The sequence below is a fragment of the Sinocyclocheilus anshuiensis genome, unplaced genomic scaffold (genome assembly GCF_001515605.1).
Source record: "Sinocyclocheilus anshuiensis isolate Anshui unplaced genomic scaffold, SAMN03320099.WGS_v1.1 scaffold1393, whole genome shotgun sequence".
NCBI classification, from domain to species: domain Eukaryota; kingdom Metazoa; phylum Chordata; class Actinopteri; order Cypriniformes; family Cyprinidae; genus Sinocyclocheilus; species Sinocyclocheilus anshuiensis.
Genome location: NW_015548343.1, coordinates 793,813 through 800,962, shown reverse-complemented (window position 1 = coordinate 800,962; position 7,150 = coordinate 793,813). Strand labels below are relative to the sequence as shown.

General features: G+C 36.6%; 1 pseudogene; it reads left to right on the top strand.

Annotated features, from left to right (window-relative positions):
• Nucleotides 1-4,986, top strand: part of LOC107656632 (interferon-inducible GTPase 5-like) — a 23,380-nt pseudogene extending 18,394 nt beyond the window's left edge.
• Nucleotides 4,987-7,150: the final 2,164 nt, after the last annotated feature.

The following is a 7,150-nucleotide window of genomic DNA, read 5'->3' as shown; positions in this document are numbered from 1 at the left end:
AAGTGGGTCTCAAACCCTGGTCTCCAGCATGGGAGGCGGACGCACTAACAAGGAGGCTGAAGACTGCAGCCTCTAGCATCAGTCACTAGTGCGTCTCTTGAGATCAGGGGAGTGAGGTTTACCTGCACAGCACTTACTCGCTGGCCTCCGTTACACTCACCCACCTAAGCCTCACTCCCATCTGGGTCACGGCACCAATGTAACCCCTCTCCCCCAGGTCCTCACCGCCACACCTCGTTCTCGTTCCAAGTGGGTCTCAACTCCCGGGTCCTCTCCGCCACACCTCGTTCTCACTCCGAGTGGGTCTCGAACCCGGGTCTCCGGCATGGGAGGCGGACGCACTAACAAGGAGTAACTAACTAACACCTGCACAGCACTTACTCGCTGGCCTCCGTTACACATGAATGTATTTGCATGTGCATACCAATGAGTATGAAATCATGCTCACACAGATGCATGATTATTGTAAACTTTTAACATATTTGTCCTATGCTTTGCATGCATGGCCACCACATATATTTAACTTTCCTCTGTGTCATGGCCATTAAATGTATCACTTGTGAACCTTGTGATCGGATTTCAAGACCCTCCAGCAGGAGTCAGGGAGAGAATCACAAAAATTATTGGAGAAAAAAAAAATAAACCAAAAAACATAATTTTGGGAGTCAGCATCGACCAATATTGTGTTGTGACTATAATTCAGATTTTATGCAATTACAGACCAGCACTTCTATTGTTTTGATTATGAGTCCAAAACCAAACTGCACATTTACCAATGCATAGTTTTTGTAGTCTACAGTCTTTTTAATGAGTGCAGGTCCTCTCATGCCATGTTCACTATATGTTATTATAACAAAAGAGCCATTTACTTGCCTCTTAGTGTAGTTACTATGTATACTATTATGTAACTAGTATGGTTGTCCATAACAGTGAAAGTGATCATATATCTGTCTGGTTTGATTTTTAGGTGTACATACTCACGGATTTTGATACTTTGAGTTGCATCTTGGCAGAGCCATCTTGCTCAGAAATATTTGGTAAGAATGAGAAATGTTTTTTCCTGCATTTCTTATTACTTCAACATTAAAAATGAATTAAATTTAAAAAATTGGAAACACATTTTCTAATGATTAATTTGTATTGATTTAAAAAAATATAGGTCACACCAATAATTCTCTAACTGAAACTTTCTTTAAATAGCATTAGCACCCCTGAAGAAACAACTGAGCTTCATGCTTTTGATCCAGAAGCACAAAGGTAAGAATTATATATCTGATTGAGATATATCCAAAGTTCTGTCATCATTCTCTAGATGGCGTAACTCTGGTACCATCTCCGGAGTGGGTACCCTGATTTTACCCTGTGAGAAAGGCTACTGCCCTGGGAAGATCTCCCACTCAGAATTACGAGATGCAAAATGTTTTTATTTCGGTTCGTTCTTAGCAAAAATATTTTTTCGTTCAGGTTCCAGAGCTAAATAAGAACAGAACAGTGTTCGCTTTTTAAATAATTCTAATTATCTTTGCTAATATTCTTGAAACTTCAAACTGCTAACACGCGGACACTAACTGCAAACAGCGCAGCCTTACCCTGTGAGAAAGGCTACTGCCCTGGGAAGATCTCCCACTCAGAATTACGAGATGCAAAATGTTTTTATTTCGGTTCGTTCTTAGCAAAAATATTTTTTCGTTCAGGTTCCAGAGCTAAATAAGAACAGAACAGTGTTCGCTTTTTAAATAATTCTAATTATCTTTGCTAATATTCTTGAAACTTGAAACTGCTAACACGCGGACACTAATTGCAAACAGCGCAGCCTGTTCATTATCAAAATAAAATACAGTCACAAATAACAGTTTAGCTTCAAATATATCGCGAATATGAAAACATTTGGATTTAAGCCGAATGAGAGAGGTAGGCTACGTGAGCCCAACTTTACTTTCAGTTTCGCTTTAAATGAATTTGTTTTAACTTTTTTTATAGCTAGGCCTATATCCTTCTATGGTACAGAGTTGCCATATGGCAATAATTAATTTCTACTCATTTCCTTGTTATTCTGAAAAAAATTAAATATATTGCACTATGGGAATTAAAAGGGCAGGCCTCAAAGGAGACATATTATGCCCCTTTTTGCAATATGTAATATAAGTCTCTGGTGTCCCCAGAATGTGTCTGTGAAGTTTCAGCTCAAAATACCCCACAGATCATTTATTATACCATTTTGAAAATGCCCATTTTGAGTGGAAGCAGAAACACGCTGTTTTTCGTGCCTGTCTTTTTAAATGCAAATGAGCTGCTGCTTCCCGTCCCCCTTTTCCAGCATTTGAGCTGTGCCATTACAGCTCGAACCTGCTAAAAAACATCTGTTGTTTTGCTCAAACTTTTCGCCATGGCATTAGAGTTGGTACACCATTGTCGCTTGCAAAATCAAAATGATGGCTCCATGGGTGGAAACTTACAGATTAAGGGGCGGTAATATTATAATGAGATCCCATTGCAACGTCACTAGGGGAGAGAAATCAGACAAGCTCGTTTTTTCAGAAGCTTGCAGAAAAGGCTTAGCAAAACAAAGTTACTGGGTTAATCTTTTTCATGTTTCCTTGGTTGGTAGATGCACCGGGGACCTGATTATAGCACTTAAATCCTGGAAAAGTCAGATTTTCATGATATGTCACCTTTAAGGTAGACAATGATGTGCTGTTTTTAAGTCACATGACAATTTGAATGTCCTCCAAAATTATTTTTCCCACTGTTACCCTCACATGGAAGACAGCTGTTGAGTTGCTTTATTAACCTCATTTCTAAACATCTCTTCTCAAGGGGGATTTTTCTTGCAGCATCTTTAAGTAAATTTGATATTTTTATTTACAATTTAACTTTGTCTAACATAGTTTTACTGAAAATTGAGAAAATATCAATGTTTCCAACAGATAATCCAATCTTGAGGCTTTTTTATGTTTGTATATGCCAACACATTTTTAGATGTCTTCTGCTGATAACTTTGCAGACAAGCTGAAAAACTTCAAGAAATTATTTCTGCTCTAGATATTTCATCAGCGACAAACACGGTTGACATGTTTCTTTTTTTAGATGGCTACATTTGAAGATTATTGTGTAATAACCCAGGAGGATTTGGAAGATATGAAAGATTCCATATCAACTCAGGATCTCCCATCAGCGATAACCACGATAAAAGAATACCTTAAAAAGCAGGATCTTGTAGAACTTAACATTGGTGTGACGGGAGAGTCTGGTTCTGGAAAGTCCACGTTTGTCAATGCATTCAGGGGTTTAGGAGATGAAGAAGAGGGCACTGCTAAAACTGGTATAGTGGAGACCACTACAGAACCAGCGGTTTACCTTCACCCAAAATACAAAAATGTGAAAGTGTGGGATCTTCCTGGCATTGGAACACCAAACTTCAAAGCTGATGAGTACCTTAAACTGGTTCAGTTTGAACGCTATGATTTTTTCATCATCATTGCTTCAGATCGGTTCAGAGAATGCCACACTCAGCTGGCCAAAGAGATCATGATAATGAAGAAAATATTTTATTTTGTTCGTTCCAAGATTGACTTGAGCATTGAGGCCGAAAAGAGAAAGAAAAACTTTGACCTGAAAAAGACATTGGATACCATCAGAAAGGACTGTGAAAACGGTTGGTTTATTCAGCATGAAATTGCAATGTTTTGACAAACACAATTATCGTTACATTTTTGAGGTTGTCATTAACATTATGCTTTATTGTGGATATATATTTGGCCATCTAAAACTGATATTAATATAAATGATTGTAGAATTCATGATAATAGGCATTTTTGTATACGAATAATACAATAATCCTTTGTTAATGATTACATAATTCATAATACCTTTTATATTTTTATAGGTTTGAGAAAGATCGGTATAGAAGATCCTGTCGTGTTCCTGATTTCTGGCTGGGAGCTCGGAAAGTATGATCTAAATGTTCTGCAGGAGAGGATGGAGAAAGAGCTTCCACAGCATAAGAGACGTGTGCTGATGTTGGCTTTGCCGAATATCACACTGGAGATTAATGAGAGAAAGAAGAAAGCTCTAGAGGAAAACATTGGAAAAGTTGCCTTCCTGTCTGCTTGTGTGGCTGCTGTTCCTGTTCATGGTCTTTCGATCGCTGTGGATTTAGCCATCATAGCAGTTGAGATAGAGAAGTACTGCAACACCTTTGGTCTTGATAAGAGCTTTGGAGAAGCTCTGTGAAAGATATGGGAAGAGAATAGAGAATGTCGAGGGTCTGATTAAGTCAGCTTGGTATAAAGGAATATGCACAGGTTCAATAATAACCATACTAAGAGAAATATCCTTTCTGATAACAGAAGATGCTGTTGAGTCTGTTGTTAGGTTTATACCCCTTTTAGGCGCTGTGGCGGCAGGAGCAATGTCCTATTGGGCTGTGTCAACAATGCTGAAGAGTGCTCTGAATGAAGTAGCAGAAGATGCCAGGAATGTGCTAATCAGTTTGCTGGAGACTGAAGTGTAATCAGACAGATTTACTGTACCAGCTATTTAAAGTGGTCACAAGGTTTATAATACTCTATGCTTAAAAGTTAATTCTTTTGGAAAGAACAAAATAGTCCTGGCACATTTTATACACAGAATTTTAATATACAATTTTGATAAACATTTGTTATGTTATATTGATTTTTGTTTTAAATGAGTGATCTAAGAAAAGCAATATAGCCTACTAAATATTAGATACTAAATAATAAATCAATACCAAATAAGCAGCCTCAAAAGATAACTGAATTAAAAATTACTTTAAGAACACAGCATGAAACTGTAGTAACAAATGTGTTGCTTGTTTACAAGCATAAATATATAAACATAAACAGCACTTCCCAGTATTTTATACTCAGTAAAGCTTGATACAAAAAGTGATACAATTAAAATTGTATTTTTCATGAGGGCTATTGGACTGTTAATTAATTACTAATATTGAATTATACAAAAATCTTCCTGCAATCTATGGAATTACCTTTGTGCCTATTAAAATGAATGTAATTTTTCAAGAAACTTATGAAAATATAAATTGAAACTGAATAAAATGTCTTTGAAACTGAAAAAAAAATTGCAGGCAAAATCTTTGACTTCCTTTGTTAAAACACTGCATGTTTTGCAAGGGTTTCTCCTCTTTCATTCGCAGATCTGTACTTACAAATGTGCTTCCAGAGTTTTCATTCTGATGTTCTGAAGTTTTCGTGCGCCATTCTGGCACAAATCTCTCGTAGGGGCTAGCAGCAGTGTGTTCTCATTGGCTACTGAGTTTTTGATTGACAGCTTCTTTGACCTGGAAGTGAAGGCGTCGATGTTGCCTTGCCAGTGTGGATGTGAGCATCTGTTAGCGGCTTCCAATTTCATTTTAGTGACACAAAGTTAGGAGTTTTGTTTTTGAATTCAATCTGTATTTATCTATTGCTACTAGCCTACTCTGTCAACATATGCTTTTAGTATGCCTCAATACCACAACTGAGGTGAGACCCTAGAGCAAGGCACCCTTGGATGCAGGGCTGGCCCAAGCCTTTATGGGGCCCTAAGCAGAACACCCATTATCACTTTAATTTGTTGTAGCTGTGTTGCTTATATGTCTGCCTGGCATGTTTTTACCCTTCTACGATTTTTAATTGTAACAGTAGCAAACCCACAAGAGTGGTCAGGTGTTAATTTGCACTTTAACATTCAAAGTCTTACAGTACTAAGTGGCATACTTAATGTGGTGTACTGAAAAATTGCTAAATATGATATTTTAACAACATAAATTATTAAACACTTCAGCAAGCCATCTGTACATCTAAAACAACAAATCTTAATCTATAGCTACTTGAGGCATAATGATGTTGGAATATAATAGCAAAGGCCCCAAACATAGACTAAGGTAAATAATGTTAAGCTGTTATACCAAGTTTATGAAACAGAAGCTTATTTTTATTACAAAAATATATAGGCTACCCAGGAAAGTTATTTTTACACAGAAGACAAAAACTTTAGGCCTAAAACTAGCTAAATGTTGTAAATGTTGTCAAGGCTATTTACGGATGTTTAATAAAATATGAACTTCACTAAAAACAAGATGATACCCTACCTACCTTATTTTAGGTTTCAGAAGTTTAAATAGACATTTAAATTAAGTGCCAGCAAAAAAAAGACATTTATATGTTGTTAAATAGCCTGGTTTCCAAATTCCACTGAAAGCTGCAATAATAATCCTTTCAAATTTGACGTGTTTTATTCCTATCAAATACACATTGTGTATAGGTAACAATAACGTTTACTCTATTTTTCTCCCAGTTCACTGGCCACTTACTTTCATGTCACCCACTTTCTGGCCACCTACTTTTCATCAAATGGGTGAATTTACGTGATGTTAATCCGACAGATCCACACGACAGCGTCCAGCGCGCATTTATAGATCAACTAACATGGAGGTTGTTTAAACGACAAAACAAATTAATTTACACATATTTGACAATCGGAATAGGCTGTAGGCCTATCATATAGTTCATGGTATAGTAAACAAGTTTGTGGATATTTTGAATAAAAAAAGGAAAATCTAAATAAAAGTGATACAGCTGTCATACTGCGCTATTGTGCCTGCATGACGCGTCGCTAGGGAAATAATAAGATGACATAATATATCGCAAAAAAAAAAAAGCTGTCATTTCATATAGTCTTGGGGCCCCCTGGTGGCCATGGGGGCCCTAAGCAGCCGCATAGTTCGCTTATGCCTTGGGCCGCTCCAAATGCAAAACGCACAGATTACCCAACATTGGTTACACTGTATTCAGAGGCGGACTTAACCATGATTGAAGTGTACTGAATTGCATCTGATTTATTCTTTCAATATTTGACGAATTCCGTGACATTGCTGGTTACACAGTAAACTTCTACTGTGTAGCATTTTGAATGTACAAAAATTAAAGGGTTTGTTTAATTTTCATTGGAATAAAAGATAGATTCATGTTTTTGCCTTCATTAGATTACCAGAAAAATGAAAATACACAACACAGAATTAAAAAAAAATAAAATAAGTAAATACAATTTAAACTTAAATTTCATAGGGCCCTATTATTGTATACAAATTAATAAATTAAGTTGTTTTTATGAATTCAATTAATTAGAT